Source organism: Elgaria multicarinata, chromosome 3, assembly GCF_023053635.1.
Source record: "Elgaria multicarinata webbii isolate HBS135686 ecotype San Diego chromosome 3, rElgMul1.1.pri, whole genome shotgun sequence".
Lineage (NCBI taxonomy): Eukaryota > Metazoa > Chordata > Lepidosauria > Squamata > Anguidae > Elgaria > Elgaria multicarinata.
In genome coordinates this window covers 73,233,191-73,249,527 of record NC_086173.1, presented here as the reverse complement: position 1 = coordinate 73,249,527, position 16,337 = coordinate 73,233,191, and positions in this window count along the sequence as shown.

Here is a 16,337-nt window from a genome sequence, read left to right as displayed (position 1 = left end):
TGCTTACTGCAGGACACCACACTTTACTAGCCAGTCTTCCCTTCAAGGGGAGAGAAATGCTTACTCCAGGACACCACACTTTACTGGCCAGTGTCCCCCCCTCACTCCCCTTTATGGGGTGGGCTTTGCTTTTTTAATGCTTCCAAGGAAAGCGAGGCATCTTACATCGTCGTCTTCCTCTCCATCTGATCCTCAAAAAAAATCCTTCGAGGTAAGTCAGTCCAACTCTCTAAGCAATATATTACACTGGCTTTGATTGCACTTGTTTTTGTGCTTTTTTCCCTTTCATTTGTTGATTTACAGTTTTTAATTCTTCATGTGGGTATGTTCTGTGTTTTAGAATTTAAATTTTGTATACTCGTTTTTACCTTAATTTTAGAATTTCTGTAAACCGCCTAGAGAGCCGTTGCTATGGGAGTGGTATATAAGTGCAATAAATTAAAAAATAAAATGTAGATTTTCACTCCTCTGTCCCAGGACGATGGTCTGCTGCACCTCTGAAATCAAGGACCAAGACTTCCCTGTCCATTTCTTTGCAGTCCACTTGCTGGATGGATTGAATAGAAAGTGAATGCAGGTGTCGAAGAAGGGATGCCTGGAATTTCTGCTGTAAAGACGAAAGAGGAAAGCACTGCCTTCAGAGGGAGGGGATCACTTATTGCGACCATTCACACTTTACTAGCCAGTCTTCCCTTCAAAGCGAGAGAATTGCTTATTGCAGGCCACCACACTTTACTAGCCAAGCTTCCCTTCAAGGGGAGAGAAGTGCTTATTTCAGGACTCCACACTTTAATAGCCAGTCTTCCCTTCAAAGGAAGAGAAGTACTTATTGCAGGACTCCACACTTTTCTGGACAGACTTCCCTTCAAGGGGAGAGAAATGCTTATTCGAGAACACCACACTTTACTAGCCAGTCTTCCCTTCAAGGTGAGAGAAATGCTTATTGCAGGACACCACATTTTACTAGCCAGAGTTCCCTTCAAGGGAAGAGAAGTAATTATTGCAGGACACCACATTTTACTAGCCAGTCTTCCCTACAAGGGGAGAGAAGTGCTTATTGCAGGACACCACATTTTACTAGCCAGTCTTTCCTTCAAGGGAAGAGAAATATTTATTGCAGGACACCACACTTTTCTGGACAGACTTCCCTTTAAGGGAAGAGAAGTTCTTATTGCAGGACACCACATTTTACTAGCCAGACTTCCCTTCAAGGGAAGAGAAGTAATTATTGCAGGACACCACATTTTACTAGCCAGACTTCCCTACAAGGGGAGAGAAGTGCTTATTCCAGGACACCACATTTTACTAGCCAGTCTTTCCTTCAAGGGAAGAGAAATATTTATTGCAGGACACCACACTTTTCTGGACAGACTTCCCTTTAAGGGAAGAGAAGTTCTTATTGCAGGACACCACATTTTACTAGCCAGACTTCCCATCAAGGGAAGAGAAGTACTTATTGCAGGTCACCACATTTTACTAGCCAGTCTTCCCTTCAAGGGAAGAGAAGTACTTATTGCAGGAATCCACACTTTTCTGGACAGACTTCCCTTCAAGGGAAGAGAAGTGCTTATTGCAGGACACCACACTTTACTAGCCAATCTTCCCTTCAAGGGGAGAGAAATGCTTACTGCAGGACACCACACTTTACTAGCCAGACTTCCCTTCAAGGGGAGAGAAATGCTTACTCCAGGACACCACACTTTACTGGCCAGTGTCCCCCCCTCACTCCCCTTTATGGGGTGGGCTTTGCTTTTTTAACGCTTCCAAGGAAAGCGAGGCATCTTACATCGTCGTCTTCCTCTCCATCTGATCCTCAAAAAAAATCCTTCGAGGTAAGTCAGTCCAACTCTCTAAGCAATATATTACATTGGCTTTGATTGCACTTGTTTTTGTGCTTTTTTCCCTTTCATTTGTTGATTTACAGTTTTTAATTCTTCATGTGGGTATGTTCTGTGTTTTAGAATTTAAATTTTGTATACTCGTTTTTACCTTAATTTTAGAATTTCTGTAAACCGCCTAGAGAGCCGTTGCTATGGGAGTGGTATATAAGTGCAATAAATTAAAAAATAAAATGTAGATTTTCACTCCTCTGTCCCAGGACGATGGTCTGCTGCACCTCTGAAATCAAGGACCAAGACTTCCCTGTCCATTTCTTTGCAGTCCACTTGCTGGATGGATTGAATAGAAAGTGAATGCAGGTGTCGAAGAAGGGATGCCTGGAATTTCTGCTGTAAAGACGAAAGAGGAAAGCACTGCCATCAGAGGGAGGGGATCACTTATTGCGACCATTCACACTTTACTAGCCAGTCTTCCCTTCAAAGCGAGAGAATTGCTTATTGCAGGCCACCACACTTTACTAGCCAAGCTTCCCTTCAAGGGGAGAGAAGTGCTTATTTCAGGACTCCACACTTTAATAGCCAGTCTTCCCTTCAAAGGAAGAGAAGTACTTATTGCAGGACTCCACACTTTTCTGGACAGACTTCCCTTCAAGGGGAGAGAAATGCTTATTCGAGGACACCACACTTTACTAGCCAGTCTTCCCTTCAAGGGGAGAGAAATGCTTACTGCAGGACACAACACTTTACTAGCCAGTCTTTCCTTCAAGGGAAGAGAAGTACTTATTGCAGGACACCACACTTTACTGGCCAGACTTCCCTTCAAGGTGAGAGAAATGCTTATTGCAGGACACCACATTTTACTAGCCAGAGTTCCCTTCAAGGGAAGAGAAGTAATTATTGCAGGACACCACATTTTACTAGCCAGTCTTCCCTACAAGGGGAGAGAAGTGCTTATTGCAGGACACCACATTTTACTAGCCAGTCTTTCCTTCAAGGGAAGAGAAATATTTATTGCAGGACACCACACTTTTCTGGACAGACTTCCCTTTAAGGGAAGAGAAGTTCTTATTGCAGGACACCACATTTTACTAGCCAGACTTCCCTTCAAGGGAAGAGAAGTAATTATTGCAGGACACCACATTTTACTAGCCAGACTTCCCTACAAGGGGAGAGAAGTGCTTATTCCAGGACACCACATTTTACTAGCCAGTCTTTCCTTCAAGGGAAGAGAAATATTTATTGCAGGACACCACACTTTTCTGGACAGACTTCCCTTTAAGGGAAGAGAAGTTCTTATTGCAGGACACCACATTTTACTAGCCAGACTTCCCATCAAGGGAAGAGAAGTACTTATTGCAGGACACCACATTTTACTAGCCAGTCTTCCCTTCAAGGGAAGAGAAGTACTTATTGCAGGAATCCACACTTTTCTGGACAGACTTCCCTTCAAGGGAAGAGAAGTGCTTATTGCAGGACACCACACTTTACTAGCCAATCTTCCCTTCAAGGGGAGAGAAATGCTTACTGCAGGACACCACACTTTACTAGCCAGACTTCCCTTCAAGAGGAGAGAAGTGCTTATTGCAGGACACCACACTTTACTAGCCAGTCTTCCCTTCAAGGGGAGAGAAGTGCTTATTTCAGGACTCCACACTTTTCTGGACAGACTTCCCTTCAAGGGAAGAGAAGTGCTTATTGCAGGACACCACACTTTACTAGCCAGTCTTCCCTTCAAGGGAAGAGAAGTACTTATTGCAGGACACCACACTTTACTAGCCAGTCTTCCCTTCAAGGGGAGAGAAATGCTTACTGCAGGACACCACACTTTACCAGCCAGTCTTCCCTTCAAGGGGAGAGAAGTGCTTATTGCAGGACAACACACTTTACTAGCCAGTCTTCCCTTCAAGGGAAGAGAAATATTTATTGCAGGACACCACACTTTTCTGGACAGACTTCCCTTTAAGGGAGGAGAAGTTCTTATTGCAGGACACCACATTTTACTAGCCAGACTTCCCTTCAAGGGAAGAGAAGTACTTATTGCAGGACACCACATTTTACTAGCCAGACTTCCCTTCAAGGGAAGAGAAGTGCTTACTGCAGGACACCACACTTTACTAGCCAGTCTTCCCTTCAAGGTGAGAGAAATGCTTATTGCAGGACACCACACTTTACTAGCCAGTCTTCCCTTCAAGGGAAGAGAAATATTTATTGCACGACACCACACTTTTCTGGACAGACTTCCCTTTAAGGGAAGAGAAGTTCTTATTGCAGGACACCACACTTTACTAGCCAGTCTTCCCTACAAGGGGAGAGAAGTGCTTATTGCAGGACACCACATTTTACTAGACAGTCTTCCCTTCAAGGGAAGAGAAGTGCTTACTGCAGGACACCACACTTTACTAGCCAGTCTTCCCTTCAAGGGGAGAGAAATGCTTACTCCAGGACACCACACTTTACTGGCCAGTGTCCCCCCCTCACTCCCCTTTATGGGGTGGGCTTTGCTTTTTTAATGCTTCCAAGGAAAGCGAGGCATCTTACATCGTCGTCTTCCTCTCCATCTGATCCTCAAAAAAAATCCTTCGAGGTAAGTCAGTCCAACTCTCTAAGCAATATATTACACTGGCTTTGATTGCACTTGTTTTTGTGCTTTTTTCCCTTTCATTTGTTGATTTACAGTTTTTAATTCTTCATGTGGGTATGTTCTGTGTTTTAGAATTTAAATTTTGTATACTCGTTTTTACCTTAATTTTAGAATTTCTGTAAACCGCCTAGAGAGCCGTTGCTATGGGAGTGGTATATAAGTGCAATAAATTAAAAAATAAAATGTAGATTTTCACTCCTCTGTCCCAGGACGATGGTCTGCTGCACCTCTGAAATCAAGGACCAAGACTTCCCTGTCCATTTCTTTGCAGTCCACTTGCTGGATGGATTGAATAGAAAGTGAATGCAGGTGTCGAAGAAGGGATGCCTGGAATTTCTGCTGTAAAGACGAAAGAGGAAAGCACTGCCTTCAGAGGGAGGGGATCACTTATTGCGACCATTCACACTTTACTAGCCAGTCTTCCCTTCAAAGCGAGAGAATTGCTTATTGCAGGCCACCACACTTTACTAGCCAAGCTTCCCTTCAAGGGGAGAGAAGTGCTTATTTCAGGACTCCACACTTTAATAGCCAGTCTTCCCTTCAAAGGAAGAGAAGTACTTATTGCAGGACTCCACACTTTTCTGGACAGACTTCCCTTCAAGGGGAGAGAAATGCTTATTCGAGAACACCACACTTTACTAGCCAGTCTTCCCTTCAAGGTGAGAGAAATGCTTATTGCAGGACACCACATTTTACTAGCCAGAGTTCCCTTCAAGGGAAGAGAAGTAATTATTGCAGGACACCACATTTTACTAGCCAGTCTTCCCTACAAGGGGAGAGAAGTGCTTATTGCAGGACACCACATTTTACTAGCCAGTCTTTCCTTCAAGGGAAGAGAAATATTTATTGCAGGACACCACACTTTTCTGGACAGACTTCCCTTTAAGGGAAGAGAAGTTCTTATTGCAGGACACCACATTTTACTAGCCAGACTTCCCTTCAAGGGAAGAGAAGTAATTATTGCAGGACACCACATTTTACTAGCCAGACTTCCCTACAAGGGGAGAGAAGTGCTTATTCCAGGACACCACATTTTACTAGCCAGTCTTTCCTTCAAGGGAAGAGAAATATTTATTGCAGGACACCACACTTTTCTGGACAGACTTCCCTTTAAGGGAAGAGAAGTTCTTATTGCAGGACACCACATTTTACTAGCCAGACTTCCCATCAAGGGAAGAGAAGTACTTATTGCAGGACACCACATTTTACTAGCCAGTCTTCCCTTCAAGGGAAGAGAAGTACTTATTGCAGGAATCCACACTTTTCTGGACAGACTTCCCTTCAAGGGAAGAGAAGTGCTTATTGCAGGACACCACACTTTACTAGCCAATCTTCCCTTCAAGGGGAGAGAAATGCTTACTGCAGGACACCACACTTTACTAGCCAGACTTCCCTTCAAGGGGAGAGAAATGCTTACTCCAGGACACCACACTTTACTGGCCAGTGTCCCCCCCTCACTCCCCTTTATGGGGTGGGCTTTGCTTTTTTAACGCTTCCAAGGAAAGCGAGGCATCTTACATCGTCGTCTTCCTCTCCATCTGATCCTCAAAAAAAATCCTTCGAGGTAAGTCAGTCCAACTCTCTAAGCAATATATTACATTGGCTTTGATTGCACTTGTTTTTGTGCTTTTTTCCCTTTCATTTGTTGATTTACAGTTTTTAATTCTTCATGTGGGTATGTTCTGTGTTTTAGAATTTAAATTTTGTATACTCGTTTTTACCTTAATTTTAGAATTTCTGTAAACCGCCTAGAGAGCCGTTGCTATGGGAGTGGTATATAAGTGCAATAAATTAAAAAATAAAATGTAGATTTTCACTCCTCTGTCCCAGGACGATGGTCTGCTGCACCTCTGAAATCAAGGACCAAGACTTCCCTGTCCATTTCTTTGCAGTCCACTTGCTGGATGGATTGAATAGAAAGTGAATGCAGGTGTCGAAGAAGGGATGCCTGGAATTTCTGCTGTAAAGACGAAAGAGGAAAGCACTGCCATCAGAGGGAGGGGATCACTTATTGCGACCATTCACACTTTACTAGCCAGTCTTCCCTTCAAAGCGAGAGAATTGCTTATTGCAGGCCACCACACTTTACTAGCCAAGCTTCCCTTCAAGGGGAGAGAAGTGCTTATTTCAGGACTCCACACTTTAATAGCCAGTCTTCCCTTCAAAGGAAGAGAAGTACTTATTGCAGGACTCCACACTTTTCTGGACAGACTTCCCTTCAAGGGGAGAGAAATGCTTATTCGAGGACACCACACTTTACTAGCCAGTCTTCCCTTCAAGGGGAGAGAAATGCTTACTGCAGGACACAACACTTTACTAGCCAGTCTTTCCTTCAAGGGAAGAGAAGTACTTATTGCAGGACACCACACTTTACTGGCCAGACTTCCCTTCAAGGTGAGAGAAATGCTTATTGCAGGACACCACATTTTACTAGCCAGAGTTCCCTTCAAGGGAAGAGAAGTAATTATTGCAGGACACCACATTTTACTAGCCAGTCTTCCCTACAAGGGGAGAGAAGTGCTTATTGCAGGACACCACATTTTACTAGCCAGTCTTTCCTTCAAGGGAAGAGAAATATTTATTGCAGGACACCACACTTTTCTGGACAGACTTCCCTTTAAGGGAAGAGAAGTTCTTATTGCAGGACACCACATTTTACTAGCCAGACTTCCCTTCAAGGGAAGAGAAGTAATTATTGCAGGACACCACATTTTACTAGCCAGACTTCCCTACAAGGGGAGAGAAGTGCTTATTCCAGGACACCACATTTTACTAGCCAGTCTTTCCTTCAAGGGAAGAGAAATATTTATTGCAGGACACCACACTTTTCTGGACAGACTTCCCTTTAAGGGAAGAGAAGTTCTTATTGCAGGACACCACATTTTACTAGCCAGACTTCCCATCAAGGGAAGAGAAGTACTTATTGCAGGACACCACATTTTACTAGCCAGTCTTCCCTTAAAGGGAAGAGAAGTACTTATTGCAGGAATCCACACTTTTCTGGACAGACTTCCCTTCAAGGGAAGAGAAGTGCTTATTGCAGGACACCACACTTTACTAGCCAATCTTCCCTTCAAGGGGAGAGAAATGCTTACTGCAGGACACCACACTTTACTAGCCAGACTTCCCTTCAAGAGGAGAGAAGTGCTTATTGCAGGACACCACACTTTACTAGCCAGTCTTCCCTTCAAGGGGAGAGAAGTGCTTATTTCAGGACTCCACACTTTTCTGGACAGACTTCCCTTCAAGGGAAGAGAAGTGCTTATTGCAGGACACCACACTTTACTAGCCAGTCTTCCCTTCAAGGGAAGAGAAGTACTTATTGCAGGACACCACACTTTACTAGCCAGTCTTCCCTTCAAGGGGAGAGAAATGCTTACTGCAGGACACCACACTTTACCAGCCAGTCTTCCCTTCAAGGGGAGAGAAGTGCTTATTGCAGGACAACACACTTTACTAGCCAGTCTTCCCTTCAAGGGAAGAGAAATGCTTATTGCAGGACACCACACTTTACTAGCCAGTCTTCCCTTCAAGGGGAGAGAAGTGCTTATTTCAGGACACCACACTATACTAGCCAGTCTTCCCTACAAGGGGAGAGAAGTGTTTATTGCAGGACACCACATTTTACTAGCCAGTCTTTCCTTCAAGGGAAGAGAAATATTTATTGCAGGACACCACACTTTTCTGGACAGACTTCCCTTTAAGGGAAGAGAAGTTCTTATTGCAGGACACCACATTTTACTAGCCAGACTTCCCTTCAAGGGAAGAGAAGTACTTATTGCAGGACACCACATTTTACTAGCCAGACTTCCCTTCAAGGGAAGAGAAGTGCTTACTGCAGGACACCACACTTTACTAGCCAGTCTTCCCTTCAAGGTGAGAGAAATGCTTATTGCAGGACACCACACTTTACTAGCCAGTCTTCCCTTCAAGGTGAGAGAAATGCTTATTGCAGGACACCACACTTTACTAGCCAGTCTTCCCTTCAAGGGAAGAGAAATATTTATTGCACGACACCACACTTTTCTGGACAGACTTCCCTTTAAGGGAAGAGAAGTTCTTATTGCAGGACACCACACTTTACTAGCCAGTCTTCCCTACAAGGGGAGAGAAGTGCTTATTGCAGGACACCACATTTTACTAGCCAGTCTTCCCTTCAAGGGAAGAGAAGTGCTTACTGCAGGACACCACACTTTACTAGCCAGTCTTCCCTTCAAGGGGAGAGAAATGCTTACTCCAGGACACCACACTTTACTGGCCAGTGTCCCCCCCTCACTCCCCTTTATGGGGTGGGCTTTGCTTTTTTAACGCTTCCAAGGAAAGCGAGGCATCTTACATCGTCGTCTTCCTCTCCATCTGATCCTCAAAAAAAATCCTTCGAGGTAAGTCAGTCCAACTCTCTAAGCAATATATTACACTGGCTTTGATTGCACTTGTTTTTGTGCTTTTTTCCCTTTCATTTGTTGATTTACAGTTTTTAATTCTTCATGTGGGTATGTTCTGTGTTTTAGAATTTAAATTTTGTATACTCGTTTTTACCTTAATTTTAGAATTTCTGTAAACCGCCTAGAGAGCCGTTGCTATGGGAGTGGTATATAAGTGCAATAAATTAAAAAATAAAATGTAGATTTTCACTCCTCTGTCCCAGGACGATGGTCTGCTGCACCTCTGAAATCAAGGACCAAGACTTCCCTGTCCATTTCTTTGCAGTCCACTTGCTGGATGGATTGAATAGAAAGTGAATGCAGGTGTCGAAGAAGGGATTCCTGGAATTTCTGCTGTAAAGACGAAAGAGGAAAGCACTGCCTTCAGAGGGAGGGGATCACTTATTGCGACCATTCACACTTTACTAGCCAGTCTTCCCTTCAAAGCGAGAGAATTGCTTATTGCAGGCCACCACACTTTACTAGCCAAGCTTCCCTTCAAGGGGAGAGAAGTGCTTATTTCAGGACTCCACACTTTAATAGCCAGTCTTCCCTTCAAAGGAAGAGAAGTACTTATTGCAGGACTCCACACTTTTCTGGACAGACTTCCCTTCAAGGGGAGAGAAATGCTTATTCGAGGACACCACACTTTACTAGCCAGTCTTCCCTTCAAGGGGAGAGAAATGCTTATTGCAGAACACCACACTTTACTAGCCAGTCTTCCCTTCAAGGGGAGAGAAATGCTTACTGCAGGACACAACACTTTACTAGCCAGTCTTTCCTTCAAGGGAAGAGAAGTACTTATTGCAGGACACCACACTTTACTGGCCAGACTTCCCTTCAAGGTGAGAGAAATGCTTATTGCAGGACACCACATTTTACTAGCCAGAGTTCCCTTCAAGGGAAGAGAAGTAATTATTGCAGGACACCACATTTTACTAGCCAGTCTTCCCTACAAGGGGAGAGAAGTGCTTATTGCAGGACACCACATTTTACTAGCCAGTCTTTCCTTCAAGGGAAGAGAAATATTTATTGCAGGACACCACACTTTTCTGGACAGACTTCCCTTTAAGGGAAGAGAAGTTCTTATTGCAGGACACCACATTTTACTAGCCAGACTTCCCTTCAAGGGAAGAGAAGTAATTATTGCAGGACACCACATTTTACTAGCCAGACTTCCCTATAAGGGGAGAGAAGTGCTTATTCCGGGACACCACATTTTACTAGCCAGTCTTTCCTTCAAGGGAAGAGAAATATTTATTGCAGGACACCACACTTTTCTGGACAGACTTCCCTTTAAGGGAAGAGAAGTTCTTATTGCAGGACACCACATTTTACTAGCCAGACTTCCCTTCAAGGGAAGAGAAGTAATTATTGCAGGACACCACATTTTACTAGCCAGACTTCCCTACAAGGGGAGAGAAGTGCTTATTCCAGGACACCACATTTTACTAGCCAGTCTTTCCTTCAAGGGAAGAGAAATATTTATTGCAGGACACCACACTTTTCTGGACAGACTTCCCTTTAAGGGAAGAGAAGTTCTTATTGCAGGACACCACATTTTACTAGCCAGACTTCCCATCAAGGGAAGAGAAGTACTTATTGCAGGACACCACATTTTACTAGCCAGTCTTCCCTTCAAGGGAAGAGAAGTACTTATTGCAGGAATCCACACTTTTCTGGACAGACTTCCCTTCAAGGGAAGAGAAGTGCTTATTGCAGGACACCACACTTTACTAGCCAATCTTCCCTTCAAGGGGAGAGAAATGCTTACTGCAGGACACCACACTTTACTAGCCAGACTTCCCTTCAAGAGGAGAGAAGTGCTTATTGCAGGACACCACACTTTACTAGCCAGTCTTCCCTTCAAGGGGAGAGAAGTGCTTATTTCAGGACTCCACACTTTTCTGGACAGACTTCCCTTCAAGGGAAGAGAAGTGCTTATTGCAGGACACCACACTTTACTAGCCAGTCTTCCCTTCAAGGGAAGAGAAGTACTTATTGCAGGACACCACACTTTACTAGCCAGTCTTCCCTTCAAGGGGAGAGAAATGCTTACTGCAGGACACCACACTTTACCAGCCAGTCTTCCCTTCAAGGGGAGAGAAGTGCTTATTGCAGGACAACACACTTTACTAGCCAGTCTTCCCTTCAAGGGAAGAGAAATGCTTATTGCAGGACACCACACTTTACTAGCCAGTCTTCCCTTCAAGGGGAGAGAAGTGCTTATTTCAGGACACCACACTATACTAGCCAGTCTTCCCTACAAGGGGAGAGAAGTGCTTATTGCAGGACACCACATTTTACTAGCCAGTCTTTCCTTCAAGGGAAGAGAAATATTTATTGCAGGACACCACACTTTTCTGGACAGACTTCCCTTTAAGGGAAGAGAAGTTCTTATTGCAGGACACCACATTTTACTAGCCAGACTTCCCTTCAAGGGAAGAGAAGTACTTATTGCAGGACACCACATTTTACTAGCCAGACTTCCCTTCAAGGGAAGAGAAGTGCTTACTGCAGGACACCACACTTTACTAGCCAGTCTTCCCTTCAAGGTGAGAGAAATGCTTATTGCAGGACACCACACTTTACTAGCCAGTCTTCCCTTCAAGGTGAGAGAAATGCTTATTGCAGGACACCACACTTTACTAGCCAGTCTTCCCTTCAAGGGAAGAGAAATATTTATTGCACGACACCACACTTTTCTGGACAGACTTCCCTTTAAGGGAAGAGAAGTTCTTATTGCAGGACACCACACTTTACTAGCCAGTCTTCCCTACAAGGGGAGAGAAGTGCTTATTGCAGGACACCACATTTTACTAGCCAGTCTTCCCTTCAAGGGAAGAGAAGTGCTTACTGCAGGACACCACACTTTACTAGCCAGTCTTCCCTTCAAGGGGAGAGAAATGCTTACTCCAGGACACCACACTTTACTGGCCAGTGTCCCCCCCTCACTCCCCTTTATGGGGTGGGCTTTGCTTTTTTAACGCTTCCAAGGAAAGCGAGGCATCTTACATCGTCGTCTTCCTCTCCATCTGATCCTCAAAAAAAATCCTTCGAGGTAAGTCAGTCCAACTCTCTAAGCAATATATTACACTGGCTTTGATTGCACTTGTTTTTGTGCTTTTTTCCCTTTCATTTGTTGATTTACAGTTTTTAATTCTTCATGTGGGTATGTTCTGTGTTTTAGAATTTAAATTTTGTATACTCGTTTTTACCTTAATTTTAGAATTTCTGTAAACCGCCTAGAGAGCCGTTGCTATGGGAGTGGTATATAAGTGCAATAAATTAAAAAATAAAATGTAGATTTTCACTCCTCTGTCCCAGGACGATGGTCTGCTGCACCTCTGAAATCAAGGACCAAGACTTCCCTGTCCATTTCTTTGCAGTCCACTTGCTGGATGGATTGAATAGAAAGTGAATGCAGGTGTCGAAGAAGGGATGCCTGGAATTTCTGCTGTAAAGACGAAAGAGGAAAGCACTGCCTTCAGAGGGAGGGGATCACTTATTGCGACCATTCACACTTTACTAGCCAGTCTTCCCTTCAAAGCGAGAGAATTGCTTATTGCAGGCCACCACACTTTACTAGCCAAGCTTCCCTTCAAGGGGAGAGAAGTGCTTATTTCAGGACTCCACACTTTAATAGCCAGTCTTCCCTTCAAAGGAAGAGAAGTACTTATTGCAGGACTCCACACTTTTCTGGACAGACTTCCCTTCAAGGGGAGAGAAATGCTTATTCGAGGACACCACACTTTACTAGCCAGTCTTCCCTTCAAGGGGAGAGAAATGCTTATTGCAGAACACCACACTTTACTAGCCAGTCTTCCCTTCAAGGGGAGAGAAATGCTTACTGCAGGACACAACACTTTACTAGCCAGTCTTTCCTTCAAGGGAAGAGAAGTACTTATTGCAGGACACCACACTTTACTGGCCAGACTTCCCTTCAAGGTGAGAGAAATGCTTATTGCAGGACACCACATTTTACTAGCCAGAGTTCCCTTCAAGGGAAGAGAAGTAATTATTGCAGGACACCACATTTTACTAGCCAGTCTTCCCTACAAGGGGAGAGAAGTGCTTATTGCAGGACACCACATTTTACTAGCCAGTCTTTCCTTCAAGGGAAGAGAAATATTTATTGCAGGACACCACACTTTTCTGGACAGACTTCCCTTTAAGGGAAGAGAAGTTCTTATTGCAGGACACCACATTTTACTAGCCAGACTTCCCTTCAAGGGAAGAGAAGTAATTATTGCAGGACACCACATTTTACTAGCCAGACTTCCCTATAAGGGGAGAGAAGTGCTTATTCCGGGACACCACATTTTACTAGCCAGTCTTTCCTTCAAGGGAAGAGAAATATTTATTGCAGGACACCACACTTTTCTGGACAGACTTCCCTTTAAGGGAAGAGAAGTTCTTATTGCAGGACACCACATTTTACTAGCCAGACTTCCCATCAAGGGAAGAGAAGTACTTATTGCAGGACACCACATTTTACTAGCCAGTCTTCCCTTCAAGGGAAGAGAAGTACTTATTGCAGGAATCCACACTTTTCTGGACCGACTTCCCTTCAAGGGAAGAGAAGTGCTTATTGCAGGACACCACAATTTACTAGCCAATCTTCCCTTCAAGGGGAGAGAAATGCTTACTGCAGGACACCACACTTTACTAGCCAGACTTCCCTTCAAGAGGAGAGAAGTGCTTATTGCAGGACACCACACTTTACTAGCCAGTCTTCCCTTCAAGGGGAGAGAAGTGCTTATTTCAGGACTCCACACTTTTCTGGACAGACTTCCCTTCAAGGGAAGAGAAGTGCTTATTGCAGGACACCACACTTTACTAGCCAGTCTTCCCTTCAAGGGAAGAGAAGTACTTATTGCAGGACACCACACTTTACTAGCCAGTCTTCCCTTCAAGGGGAGAGAAATGCTTACTGCAGGACACCACACTTTACCAGCCAGTCTTCCCTTCAAGGGGAGAGAAGTGCTTATTGCAGGACAACACACTTTACTAGCCAGTCTTCCCTTCAAGGGAAGAGAAATGCTTATTGCAGGACACCACACTTTACTAGCCAGTCTTCCCTTCAAGGGGAGAGAAGTGCTTATTTCAGGACACCACACTTTACTAGCCAGTCTTCCCTACAAGGGGAGAGAAGTGCTTATTGCAGGACACCACATTTTACTAGCCAGTCTTTCCTTCAAGGGAAGAGAAATATTTATTGCAGGACACCACACTTTTCTGGACAGACTTCCCTTTAAGGGAAGAGAAGTTCTTATTGCAGGACACCACATTTTACTAGCCAGACTTCCCTTCAAGGGAAGTGAAGTACTTATTGCAGGACACCACATTTTACTAGCCAGACTTCCCTTCAAGGGAAGAGAAGTGCTTACTGCAGGACACCACACTTTACTAGCCAGTCTTCCCTTCAAGGTGAGAGAAATGCTTATTGCAGGACACCACACTTTACTAGCCAGTCTTCCCTTCAAGGTGAGAGAAATGCTTATTGCAGGACACCACACTTTACTAGCCAGTCTTCCCTTCAAGGGAAGAGAAATATTTATTGCACGACACCACACTTTTCTGGAAAGACTTCCCTTTAAGGGAAGAGAAGTTCTTATTGCAGGACACCACACTTTACTAGCCAGTCTTCCCTACAAGGGGAGAGAAGTGCTTATTGCAGGACACCACATTTTACTAGCCAGTCTTCCCTTCAAGGGAAGAGCAGTACTTATTTCAGGACTCCACACTTTTCTGGACAGACTTCCCTTCAAGGGAAGAGAAGTTCTTATTGCAGGACACCACACTTTACTAGCCAGTCTTCCCTTCAAGGGGAGAGAAGTGCTTATTGCAGGACACGACACTTTTCTGGACAGACTTCCCTTCAAGGGAAGAGAAGTTCTTATTGCAGGACACCACACTTTACTAACCTGACTTCCCTTCAAGGGGAGAGAAATGCTTACTGCTGGACACGACACTTTTCTGGACAGACTTCCCTTCAAGGGGAGAGAAATGCTTACTGCAGGACACCACACTTTTCTGGACAGACTTCCCTTCAAGGGGAGAGAAATGCTTACTGCAGGACACCACACTTTTCTGGACAGACTTCCCTTCAAGGGAAGAGAAGTTCTTTTTGCAGGACACCACACTTTTCTGGACAGACTTCCCTTCAAGGGGAGAGAAATGCTTATTGCAGGACACCAGACTTTACCAGCCAGTCTTCCCTTCAAGGTGAGAGAAATGCTTATTGCAGGACACCAGACTTTACTAGCCAGTCTTCCCTTCAAGGGAAGAGAAATATTTATTGCAGGACACCACACTTTTCTGGACAGACTTCCCTTTAAGGGAAGAGAAGTTCTTATTGCAGGACACCAGACTTTACCAGCCAGTCTTCCCTTCAAGGGTGGAGAAGTTCTTATTGCAGGACACCAGACTTTACTTTACCAGCTAGTCTTCCCTTCAAGGGGAGAGAAGTGCTTACTGCAGGACACAACACTTTACTCGCAAGTCTTCCCTTCAAAGGGAGAGAAGTGTTTATTGCAGGACAACACACTTTACTAGCCAGTCTTTCCTTCAAGGGGAGAGAAATGCTTACTGCAGGACACTACACTTTACTAGCCAGTCTTCCCTTCAAGGGGAGAGAATTACTTATTGCAGGACTCCACACTTTACTAGCCAGTCTTCCCTTCAAGGGGAGAGAAATGCTTATTGCAGGACACTACACTTTACTAGCCAGTCTTCCCTTCAAGGGGAGAGAAATGCTTATTCGAAGACATCACACTTTACTAGCCAGACTTCCCTTCAAGGGGAGAGAAATGCTTATTGCAGGACTCTACACTTTACTAGCCAGTCTTCCCTTCAAGGGGAGAGAAATGCTTATTCGAAGACACCACACTTTGCTATCCAGACTTCCCTTCAAGGGAGAGAAATGCTTACTGCAGGACACCACACTTTTCTGGACAGACTTCCCTTCAAGGGGAGAGAAATGCTTATTGCAGGACACCACACTTTACCAGCCAGTCTTCCCTTCAAGGTGAGAGAAATGCTTATTGCAGGACACCACACTTTACTAGCCAGTCTTCCCTTCAAGGGAAGAGAAATATTTATTGCAGGACACCACACTTTTCTGGACAGACTTCCCTTTAAGGGAAGAGAAGTTCTTATTGCAGGACACCAGACTTTACCAGCCAGTCTTCCCTTCAAGGGTGGAGAAGTTCTTATTGCAGGACACCAGACTTTACCAGCCAGTCTTCCCTTCAAGGGGAGAGAAGTGCTTATTGCAGGACACAACACTTTACTAGCCAGTCTTCCCTTCAAGGGGAGAGAAGTGCTTATTGCAGGACAACACACTTTACTAGGCAGTCTTCCCTTCAAGGGGAGAGAAATGCTTACTGCAGGACACTACACTTTACTAGCCAGTCTTCCCTTCAAGGGGAG